The sequence below is a fragment of the Rattus norvegicus genome, chromosome 2, assembly GCF_021556685.1.
Source record: "Rattus norvegicus strain SHRSP/BbbUtx chromosome 2, alternate assembly SHRSP_T2T, whole genome shotgun sequence".
Classification (NCBI taxonomy): domain Eukaryota; kingdom Metazoa; phylum Chordata; class Mammalia; order Rodentia; family Muridae; genus Rattus; species Rattus norvegicus.
Genome location: NC_141535.1, coordinates 81,648,445 through 81,661,291, shown reverse-complemented (window position 1 = coordinate 81,661,291; position 12,847 = coordinate 81,648,445). Strand labels below are relative to the sequence as shown.

Below are 12,847 nucleotides of genomic sequence, written 5' to 3'. Positions count from 1 at the left end.
TCAAGGTTCTCTGGAGTAAAAAATTTATAGAAATATAGATATACATATATACATATATATGTGTATTTATATCAGACACAGATATACTATATACAGTATATATCAGACACAGATATACATATATATGTATCTATATGGGATTATTAGAGTGATTTATGTAGGCCACGGTCGAGTTAATACAACAATGCTGGCTATAAATGGAAAGTCTAAGAACCTAGTAGTTGCTCAGCCCACAAGGTTGGATGTCTCTGCTCGTCTTCAGCAGACACTAGAATCCTGAAGAAGTTGGCTCTAATGCCAGTGAAGGAATGAACATGGTAAAGGCATGAATAACCAGGCAAAGATCAAAGTCTTTTAGCTTCCATGTCCTTATATAGTTTTCCAACAGAAGGCACAACCCAGATAAAAGGTGGGTTTTCCTAGTTCCAATGAACTGGATTAAAGGGTGTTTTCCAAACTCAACCTCGGAGTTAAAGGTGTGTCTTCCTACTTCAAAGGTCTGGAAGAGAAGTGGATCATTTTACATAAATTAAGCAAACTGCCTCATAAGTTTGCTCTCTATTTTTGGGTTTTAGTTAATTCCAGATGTAGTCAAGTTAACAACCAAGAATAACCATCACAGTGCCTAATACTACAAACCTAATGAAAACCCATTGCTCAGAAACACATAGTCAAAATAGAGAATAGAAAACTGAAATCTTATTAAGTAGACAGGTAGTCGAGCAACCTTCTAAATATGTATGATTATGCCAATGGGATATTGCTACATTTAGTCTTAAGCTTTTCACAGGGAGAATTGTTAATACAGAGACTGGTCAGAGTATTGAAGATAAGGGTCTGTTGAATCCTGGGACATTGGTAGGCCATGCATGATACTCCTTCCCCATCCTAGGGAACAGTTTGGAAGAAGGAGGGGGAATATTATACATACTACAGGAAGTTGAGGATGACTGTGAATAACACTATTTGGTAAAAGATATTACCATTGCAATCATGAATACACAATGGATGTGGCTATAGGCACAGACTTGCACTGAGAGAGAGACAGAGAGACAGAGAGACACACACAGAGAGAGACAGAGACAGAGAGAGACAGAGAGAGACAGAGAGAGACAGAGACAGAGAGACAGAGAGAGACAGAGAGACAGAGAGACAGACAGACACACACACAGAGAGACAGAGACAGAGAGAGACAGAGAGACAGAGAGAGACAAAGGGGGAGTGACCTGGAAATATCAAATTGTCATTGGGAAAGAGTTAGGATGAATAGCTAAAAAGGTAAGATAGGGGCATGTATGTAAATATTATCATAAAGCACCGCATATGTGAACGATAGTGTCATAATTCTTTTAAAATGCCACAGAAACCAAATATTCTCTAATATCATCTTCATTCCTTCCCTCCAACCCAAGAAATAGTTAAGTAGACTTTGGTTTATAGGATGTGTCTTGTATACTCACAGGTGCCATCTGTGCTTGATCGAATAGTTCCCTAAATTTGCCTTGCAGTTCTTTGTAAGTTTTAAATAAACTTTGTTTGTTTTTTGCTTTCATGTCCTATGCTTAGGCAATAAAGTTTATTCAAAAACTATAATTTGTGCTTCTTTTGCTATAAAGTTATTTTGTTAAGTAAATGTCTCAGATGCTTTGAAATGATTTGTATTATAGTGTGTAAAGTCAAATACCCTCCCAAAATACCTTAACATGGGAAATGTGTTAAGCTTAAGACTATCATCAAGCAAAGGAAAACTGGAAAGCAAAGAAAGTTGTACTGCAAAAATTAAAATGAGTATATGATTAAAAAGATTGCATACTCTTAAGTTGAAGCAAAAATAGGAAAAAGGAAAAGAAAACTCCTAGGGCTTGGAGGAACATTTCTGTGTAAGAGAGAAATAAACTTGGAGTGTTGTAGATGAGAGTGAAGTATGGAGGATTTTAGTATATTTGCCATTAATATGCTATGAAATGGAGGCAGACACGACACTAAAGACTGTGTGAAATGATTTCTAGTCCAGATCCATTCCAGAAGAATCATCCAGAATCAACTTAACCAACCCAGACATGACATTTGTTTGAAGTTCTTACAAATGAGCTTATGTTTGCTATAAATTATTTTTATTTTTTATCACATTGTCTAAGTATCCAGGATCAAAGGACAATTTCAGAAATCCTTTAAAAGTTCTGTCCTAAAGAAAAAGTACAGATGTGAGATTAGTGATATGGAAAGGAGATGATATACAGAGCAGACATCATTTTCCTTTCATAATGCTCGACAATTTCTCTAAGCCATTCCCTGATATTTTGCAAATAACAGAACCAGGTAAGATTGACAGACCCAAGGAGAAAAGCATTCACAGCAATATTAATGGGTTTCCCTGTCAGGAAGTACTTATTTCCAGCAAAAGTGTGTAACTGGAATTCCATATGAATAAGAGTAATCATCTATTCCATGTCCTTTCCCCCAAAACTAGAAATTCTAGAATTCTGTTTATAAAATTGCAAATACATTTAAATACAGAATTTACTACAAAATAGAATCTCTTTCTAAAACATAATCAGTTTCACTATTATAACTGTGTGTAGTGTTTTTGTGTGGCAAGAGGCGACATAGGCACATATGTTTACTGGCCTGTGAAAGCTAGATGTTGGCATCCAGTGTCTTGCTTGGCTACAATCTGCTCTATTATTGAGTCAGGGATTCACAATAAACATGGAACTTGGTGATGTGGCTACTCAGGCAAGCTTGGTAGCCTTAGGGTCCTGTCTCTGCCTCCCAAGCCCTGAGGTTACTGATGTCTGTAAGCTTGCCCAGGTTTTAAGTAGGTCCTCAGCATTTGAACCCTGTCTTTGAATTTATGGAGCAAGGGCTTTCTTAATTGAGCCAATAGTTTTATTACTTAAAATGATCACTGGATGATACATTGTAGAACAAATTGAAATACATTTTATTTTTTAACTAAAGAATTCAGAATTATTATTTGAGGTTACACAATAACATCTGTCACAATTGTTCTGTTATTATCAAAACATAGCACAGTGTAAACTAGCATATCCATTACAAAATGATTCAGTAAAGGGAGAGAACTTTGAAATTAAACTTACCAACTATACAAATATGATTTACTATAATGCACAGACTTAATTATACTGCTATTTTAGGTAGAAAGAAACCAAAAATCTCTGTTTATTCACTTTTATGTTGTTGATACAAACTTTCATTTAAAGACAACTTGCAGAACTATATATCCTGTGCACCTCCAGTTATTCATAACAACTCTCTCCAGAATTATAGTTGTTATATTCTTTGAAGACAGACCAAAGAATTAGAATTAATTAAAATTTTAGAGATGCCCTTTAAGACATTTCAGGTAGGATCAATACCAGGACCATCATCAGAGAGAAGCGAGAAAACTTGACGTAGGAAAGTCAAATTTCATAGGAGAATGTGTCATTAATGAACAATGAAAGTGAGATTGACTTCTTCATTAATTCTGGTCTCACTCACCTGGGTTTAGGATAGCCCTGGTTTTCAATTCCCTGGTGTACAGGGTATTTCCTTTAACGTGTAACAAAAGCCATCTGATGTAGTATAGGTATGTATTTCCAATTTCATTGATCCGCCAACAGCAAAATGACCTCTTTAATCCCTAGAGGCTGATCTTTTTAGAAGAGAGAATCATTGTAATATTGTATGAAAAGTAAATGTTTTCCAATTTTAGATCATCATTTTAAATATATTTTATAGAACCAGGGAGAAGCAAAAACCCTGAGACTTCCATAAAATGGTAGATCTGGAGTATTTTTCAACGATGAGTCAAATGGAATTAAGTGAAGTATTTGTGTTCAATGGCTGCAAATACTTCAAAGTAAAGAATAAAACCTTACACTTTTCTGATGATTGAAGGACACTTTTTCAAAGTCATATATGTTTGTGAAAATGTTTTGGTATTTTTGACAACATAAATGCATACATGTATTTGGTGACTTGTTTTGATGTAAGTGCCCTCTTCACAAAAGTCTCTATAAGTGACGAAATTAATCCAGGCAAAATTACCACATATCTGAATACATTTAAGAATAATTTGCATGCCAAATAATGTTTCTAACACTATGCTCCATTATGTTATAATAAAATTAAGAGAAAATTTGTCAAGGGTTAGCATTCTCTCTTGAAATTCCATATCTCGGGGTTGGGGATTTAGCTCAGTGGTAGAGTGCTTGCCTAGCAAGCACAAGGTCCTGGGTTCAGTCCCCAGCTCCGGAAAATAAAAAGAAATTCCATATCTCCAATGTTTTAACTATAACCATGAAACTTCTGCTTTTCCAGCACTCCAAAAATTTAGGACAACACTAGACAATCAATATCTCTTCTATAAGGGATTTGTGAATGTATCCATGAATAAATTCTGTGGTGAGACTACAGAATTAGTGAATACAAATCTCCCCTTGGCTCCGTCTTCTTGTAGGATACATTTTATATGCATTAATTTTTTTTGGTTTTATTTGTTCTCAGATTTTCTGTGTTTTTTTTCCTGTCTCAAATTAAGGTATCTAAATGGTAATTTGGCTTTAATCACCATATAAAGGATATGTTAATAACAAACATGAATCAAAAATATTCCCCTTTCCTGTTTAGGCCCTGTTAAACGTATCACAACCTAAAAACAGTAAATACCTCTCAGGCATGTAGGTAAATGATCTTTCTCCACTTTTATATGTAACATATTAAGTCTTGGTCCAATGTCTCTTTTACTTTCTTGCTTGCTAAATGTGTTCTTTGCTAGAAATTTCACTATGGAAATATGATGGTCAGACACGGGTTCAGATTCAGTGTAATTAATTGTAGAGAAACACACATTTATGAATAGTGCAAATATTCTGTTAACTCTGTGAGACTATGAAAAGCACACTATATTTTTTCCAGGACAAAGGGTGCGATTATTCCTGAATGGCCTTCATAATTGAATGCTGTGTTGGTCGTATACTGATGAACTGGCGAATTGTCTTTGCTGCCTCCTCTATGCTACTCCATCTTAAAAACCCTTCTCCTCATATGAATATTTACCTACCCTAGAAGCTCTCTGCTTATTCTCTACAGTAACACCCACACACATCCTCGTAATTCCTATCAACTAATTTCATTCTATAGGACGATGATCAGCCTACTGAAGAAGTGGAGGTGAGCACCCTTGAGAACAAGTATCCAACTATAATAGCCGGAGGATGACTTTTTTCCTGATAAATAATCGAAGCTAAAAAGCAAACGCTTCCTAAGGGTGGTGAGGAGGTAAAAAAGCGATATACAGGTAACCCATAGAAATTTGGCACAGTACACTTTAACACAGTAATTCTAATACTAGGAATCAATTATAGAAGTTCATCTTCATTTAAGTGGAGTATTGCATCTTCATTTAAGTGGAGTATTGAATGCAAAATAAATAAATATTTATAACCTTATAATAAAAGAGAAAATGAGAGCATGCCATTATAATAGAATATTCTATAATGCTATATTTTTCATATGTTTCTATTAAATTATTTTATTTATTTACATTCCAAATTTGTCCCCTTCCAGGTACCCCCTCCCAGATTTCCTCACTCCATTTCCCCTTCGCTTTGCCTCAAAGACTGTGTTTACCCACCCGCCCATGCACCCACTCCCTTCACATACACAACCACAGTGCAACTTATAATGCTACCTTAATCAGTGGATCTATGAATGGGAATAATGATATTAGGCTATACTGACACCATATATTTCTTATCTTGAATAGATATGTGCTGTATGGGTGAAATTTAATTCCTTAATGATTTATTTCTTAAAATATATGAAAATAAATAAATAATACTTAATTCTAAGACTTATTAATAAATATTATGATTTATACTTGTATTTTCAATTTCTTTAAAACAATTTTTAATAACATTTTTATCAAATTACATGAAATTATTACCTATACATAGTGGATGACAGAGAAAGAAAGATCTCAGGGAAGGATACCGTCAGTTTTTAAAATTTGACCTTGATAAAGTAAAAAGTAAGTACATATACAAATATTACTCAAAGACAATTTATAACAAGATATATTCAAATACTGAGTTTGAATAGTTAAGGACTATTTTCTCAAGCAATATTATGATAGTATTTTGCCATTTTATAAAGTGTTCTTGAGTATAAATGATGAACAATGTTATGTGCAGTCAGATATGTGCCCTGCAGCCACCTCCTAGAATTTGAACTATTCTCCCATAAAGAGAAGGATGAGACTAGAAGGACTCAGAAAGCTAAATAAACTTAGAAAACTCAGAAAACACATGAAGTATACAGGTGCACAATCTTCCCCAAGATTGTAAGAACAGTGAAGAGTTGCTAGAGAGAGAAACAAGCTACCTGTACATTGATCAGAGACTCAAGGATCACAGAAGTTGTAGATTATCACCCAGTATGGCATAGACCTCACAATGACACAACTGTATGTCTTAGTAACCACTGGCCTGTACTCTTTGAGTAACCCCAATTTATGCTCCTGTCAGTAAGCCATACACTCGCACATTCACTAAATTAGGCTAGGACAGAGTATCTTTTTGGGTCCTTTATTGGTATCCAATCTATGATGAAAAAATAGGTTTAAATATCTCTTCAAGAAAAAAAGAGCCAGCATTGTATAATAGCACATCCTGAGCTATGTGTATAAGTTTCATAGTCCAATGATTAGTTAGCAATCTATACTCTGATATTGTATACATTGTGCAATGATTTCCACAGACAAATTGACATATCTATGAATCCAATCTCCTAGGAAATTTCAAATGTTACTTTTTATAACACTACTTTTAATAATCATACGTATTCCATATGTCAAGCATCTACATTTTATGATTGCACTGCTTCCTGTTGATAGAGGGTTATTGATACCTCTAATTCATATTACATTAAGTACCTGACAAGTCTGATTTTTCTATATTTTCTATTAATTCAATTTAAAAAAATTAAACCCCACATGTTGACAAGATCATATTTTTTCTATATCTGGTTTATTTCAATCACTACAACATCCTGTAGGTTTACTCTTGCTTAAACATATCACAGTGTAAAGTTATTTTTTTTTAGATTCAAACAGCAATTTATTGTTTATTAACCTTTGAATCATTTCATCTATTAATAGATACTTAACCATCGGTACAGTAAATAATGTTCTCTTGCCATTCTCCTTGAATCAATAGGAAATAATGAAACAAAATTAATAAACAAGACATATAAGAACCAGGTAGAAAATAGTCATACAGAAAAGTGGGGAATGCTCAGAAGCAAGTAGCATTGGTGATTTCTTTTCTTTTATTGGATATTTTTTATTTAGATTTTAAATATTATTTTCTTTCCCAGTTTACCATGTAGAAACCCACTCTCCCTCACCTACCCACACACTCCCTCTCACCTCCCCACCCTGGCATTCCCCTACATTGATGCATTGAACATTGACAGGACCAAAGACTCTCTTCACATTGATGCCTGACAAATCCATCCACTGCTACACATGCAGCTGGAGCTATAGGTCCATCCCTGTGTACTCTCTTTATGTGTTTATGCATGCATGCATGTATGTATGTGTGTTTGTATGTATTTGCATTTTTGTCTTTTTGAAGTTATTTTTATTGGATATCTTTTATTTACATTTCAAATGTTATTCTGTTTCCTAATTTCCTGTCCATAAGTCCTCTATCACATGTCCCTCCACCAACTTCTATAAAAGTGGTACCACTCCCAAATCACCTCCTCTTCCTGCCTCCATGTCCTGACATTCCCCTACACTGGGGGTCCAGCCATGGCAAGACCAAGAGCTTCTCCACCCATTAGTACCCAACCAGGCCATCCTCTGCTACATATGCATCTGGAGCCATGGGTCTGTCCATGTGTCCTCTTTGGGTAGTGGTTTAGTCTTGGGAGCTCTGGTTGATTAGTATTATTGTTCTTATGAGGTTGCAAGCCCCTTCATTTCCTTCAATTCTTTCTCTAACTCCTCCAATGGGGACTCTGTTCTCAGTTCAATGATTTGCTGTTAGCATTTGACTCTATATTTGTCAAACTCTCGTTGAGTCTCTCAGGGGACAGCTATATAAGGCTCCTGTCAGCATGCACTTCTTGATGTCACCAATATTATCTAGAGTTGGTAGCTGTATGTATATGGGCTGGATTCCCAGGTGGGTCAGGATCTGAATGGCCATTCCTTAAGATTCTGCTCCCAAATGTGTCTCCATATCTCCTCCTATGAATTTTCTTGTTCCCCTTTTAAGAAGGACTTAAGAAAGCATACTTTGGTCATCCTTCTTAAACTTCATGTGGTCTTTGGATTGTATCTTGGGTAACTCGAGTTTTTGGGCTAATATCCACTTATCATTGAGTGCATACCATGTGTGTGTGTGCTTTTGTTCGTGTGTGTGTGTGTGTGTGTGTGTGAGAGAGAGAGAGAGAGAGAGAGACAGAGAGACAGAGAGACAGAGAGACAGAGAGACAGAGACAGAGAGAGAGAAGGATATTTTCTAGTTCAATCCATTTACCTATGAATTTCATGAAATCATTCTGTTTGATAGCTGAGTAGTATTCCATTGTGTAGATGTACCACATTTTCTGTATCCATTCATCTGTTGAAGGGCATCTGGGTTCTTTCCAGCTTCTGGCTATTATAAATAAGGTGGCTATGAACATAGTGGAGCATGTGTCTTTGTTGTATGTTGGAGCATCTTTTGGGCATATGCCCAGAAGAGGTATAGCTGGGTCCTCAGATAGTTCAATGTCCAATTTCCTGAGACATCTCCAGTCTGATTACCAGAGTGGTTGTACCAGCTTGCAATACCACCAACAATGGAGGAGTTCTTCTGTATCTACATCCTTGCCAGCATCTGTTGTCACCTGAGTTTTTAATCTTAGCCATTGTGACTGGTGTCATGTGGAATATCAGAGATATTTTGATTTGCATTTCCCTGATGACTAAGGATGTTGAGCATGTCTTTAGATACTTCTCAGCCATTCGATATTCCTCAGCTGAGAATTCCTTGTTTAGCTCTGTACCCCATTTTTAATAGGGCTCTCTGGAGTCTAACTTCTTGAGTTCTTTGTATATTTTGGGTATTAGCCCTCAGTCAGATGTAGGATTGTTAAAGATCTTTTTCCAATCTGCTGGTGGCCATTTTGTCCTAATTAGTGTCCTTTGCCTCACAGAAGCTTTGCAGTTTTATGAGATCCCATTTGTTGGTTCTTGATCTTAGAGCATAAGCCATTGGTGTATTGTTCAGTAAAATTTTTCCCAGTGCCCATGTGTTTGAGGCCCTTCCCCACTTTTTCTTCTATTAGTTTGAGTGTATCTGGTTTTATGTAGAGGTCCTAGATCCAGATTGACTTAAGCTCTGTACATGGATATAAGAATGGATCAATTTCCATTATTCTACATCTGACCTCCAGTTGAATCAGCACCATTTGCTAAAAATGCTATCTTTTTTTTCCAGTGGATCATTTTTAACTCCTTTGTCAAAGATCAAGTGACCATAGGTGCATGGGTTCATTTCTGGGTCTTCAATTTTATTCCATTAATCTACTTGCCTGTCTCTGTACCAATACCATGGAGTTTTTATCACTATTGCTCAGTAATACTGCGGAAGGTTAGGGATGGTGATTTCCCCCAGAAGTTCATTTATTGTTGAGGATATTTTTCTCTATTCTGGGATTTTTGTTACTCCAAATGAATTTGCGAATTGTTCTTTCTAGCTCTATGAAGAATTGAACTTGAATTTTCATGGGAACTGCATTAAATTGGTATATTGTTTTGGCAAAATGGCCATTTTTACTATAATAATTCTTTCAATACATGAGCAAGGGAGGTCGTTCCTTCTTCTGAGACCTTCATCAATTTCTTTCTTCATAAATTTGAAGTTATTATATAGATCTTTCACTTGCTTGGTTAGAGTCACACTGAAGTATTTTCTGTTATTTGTGACTCTTGTGAAGGGTGTCATTTCCCTAATTTCTTTCTCAGACTCTATACCCCTTGAGTAGAGAAAGGAGACTGATTTGTTTGAGTTAATTATATACCCAGCCACTTCGCTGAAGTTGTTTATCAGACTTAGTAGTTCTCTGGTGGAACTTTTGTGGTCACTTAAGTATAATATCATATCATCTACTAGTAGTGGTATTTTTGTTTCTTCTTTTCCTATTTGGATCCCTTTAACCTCCTTTTGTTGGCTGATTGCTCTGTCTAGGACCTTGAGTACTATATTGAATAAGTAGGGAGAGAGTGGGCAGTCCTGTCTAGTCCTATATTTAGTGGGATTGCTTCAAGCTCCTCTCCATTTTCTTTGATGTTGGCTACTGGTTTGTCATATATTGCTGTTATTATGTTTAGGTATGGGATTTAAATTTGTGATCTTTCCAAAACTTTTATCATGAAGTGGTGTTGAATTTTGTCAAATGCTTTCTCAGCATCTAATGAGATGATCATGTGTTTTTCTATCTTTGAATTTGTTTATATAGTGGATTACCTCTGTGGATTTCTGAATATTAAAACATCCCTGCATCACTGGGATGGAGCTTACTTGATCATGATGGATGATTGTGTTGATGTGCTCTTGGATTTGGTTTATGAGAATCTTATTGACTATGTTGCCAAAGACATTCATAAGGGAAATTGTTCTGAAGTTCTACTTCTTTGTTGGGTCTTTGTGTGGTTTAGATATAAGTGTAATTGTCATTTTATAGAATGAGGTAATTAGTGTTCCTTCTGTTTCTTTATTGTGAAATACTTTGGAGAGTATTGGTATTAGATCTTCAATGAAGGTCTGAGAGAATTCAGCACTAAAATCATTGGTCATGGCCTCTTGTATTGGGAAACTTTTAATGAATGCTGCTATTTCTTTAGGGATTATAGGACAGTTTGTTTATCTGATCCTGATTTAACTTTGGTACCTGATATCTATGTAGAAAATTGTTCATTTCATCGAGATTTTCCAGTTTTGTTGAGTATAGGCTTTTGTAGTAGAATCTGATGATTTTCTAATTTCCTCAGTTTCTGTCCTTGTTTCCCTTTTCATTTCTAATTTTGTTAATTTGGATACACCTTCTCTGTCCTCGGGATAGTCTGGCTAAGGTTATCTATCTTGTTGATTTTTCTCAAAGAACCAGCTTCTTTGTTTTGGGTATTTGGTGTTTTGAGGAGTATGTGACAGGAGGAATTTCTTTTCTGGTTCAATCTATTTGGAGTTCTGTAGGCTTCTTTTATGCTTATGGGCATCCCTTTCTTTAGGTTAGGGAAGTTTTCTTCTATAATTTTGTTGAAGATATTTACTAGCCCTTTAAGTTGGGAATCTATGCTCTTTTCTATACCTATTATCTTTAGATTTGATCTTCTTTTTGTGTCCTGGATTTCCTGGGTGTTTTGGATTAGGATCTTTTTGCATTTTGCATTTTCTTTGACAATTGTATCGATGTGATCTATAGTATCCTCTGTCACTGAGATTCTCTCTTTTATATCTTGTATTCTGTTGGTGATGCTTGCATTATGATTCCTGATCTCTTTCCTAGTAATTTTATCTCCAGGGTTATCTCTCTTGTTTCTATTTTCATTTTTAGATCCTGGATGGTTTTGTTCAATTCCTTCACCTGTTTGATACTGTTTTTCTGTAGTTCTTTAAGGGATTTTTGTGTTTCCCTTTTAAGGACTTCTACTTGTTTTTCTGTGTTTTCCTGTATTTCTTTAAAGGAGTCATTCATGTCCTTAAAGTCCTCTATCATCATTAAAAGACAAATCTTGCTTTTCTCTTGTGTAGGGGTATCCAGAACTTGATGTGGTGGAAGAAATGGTTTCTGATGATACCAAGTAGTCTTGGTTTCTGTTGCTTGGTTCTTGAGCTTGCCTCTCACCATCTGTTCATCTCTGGTGTTACCTGGTCTGGATGTCTCTGACAGTGACTTGACCCTCCTGTATGCCTGTGTGCCATTACTCATGGGAGACCAGCTAACTCCTGGAGAGATTTAGGTAGTGAGAGTTGTAAATGTTTATTTATTTTATATACAAATGCTTACACTGTGTCTGTCTCAGACATTCCAAAGGAGGGTATCAGATCCCATTATAGATGGTTGTGAGAATCATGTGGTTTCTGAGAATTGAATTCAGGACCTCTGGAAGAGCAGTCAGTGCTCCTAATCACTGAAATTCCTTCCTGTAAGAAAGCATTTAATAGTTTGGTAGTGGTGGCACTTACCTGTAATCTCAGTGTTTGGAAAGTAAAGGCAAAAGAATCAGGAATTAGCGTTAGACACCTGAGAATACATAGTCTGGTGTCCATCTGATTAACCTAACAATGGCTGGTTATGAGTTGAAAGTCCAAGAATCCAGAAGTTGCTCTGTCCACCAGACTAGATGTCTCAGCTGGTCTTCAGTATATGCTGGAATTATGAAGAAGGAAGTTCTAATGCTAGTGAAGAAATGGACTTGCTAGAGAAGTGAGAGCAAGCAGGCAAAGATGCATTTGGTGATTTTAACACATCAAGGGTATACTTAGAGACAGTGAGTGAAATGGTTATAGCATTAAAGGTAATATTTAGGTACTGTTGTCACATATTAAAACCATCATTAACAAACGTGTCATTAAGAAAATAACAATGGAAAATCCTATCTACAAATACATGGCTGGAGTAAATACTCCAAAAGAGAGAAAGAAAGAGGAGCTGAAGAAATAAAAAGAATAATAACAAAATATACATGTATATCTTTAGAAAAAGAATCTCTGAATCTTTAAAAAGTGTAAAGCAAAGAAAAAGACTCTTCACTTAAATAGAAGACATATAATGTGGATTACTG

The 12,847-nt window shown here is 35.7% G+C and overlaps 1 long non-coding RNA gene across 8 annotated transcripts in view; it reads left to right on the top strand.

Annotated features, from left to right (window-relative positions):
• LOC102551357 (uncharacterized) overlaps nucleotides 1-12,847 on the top strand; it is a 140,008-nt gene that overhangs the window by 44,395 nt on the left and 82,766 nt on the right. For 2 of the 8 annotated variants that reach the window (XR_015671219.1, XR_015671227.1), the window contains one exon: nucleotides 5,149-5,305. The exons of 3 other annotated variants lie outside the window; for them this stretch is intronic. This is a non-coding gene — a long non-coding RNA (uncharacterized LOC102551357). Of the gene's footprint in view, nucleotides 1-5,148; nucleotides 5,306-12,847 lie in introns of those variants that run through there. 3 more of the 8 variants (XR_015671221.1, XR_015671231.1, XR_015671226.1) reach the window with 2 other exon arrangements.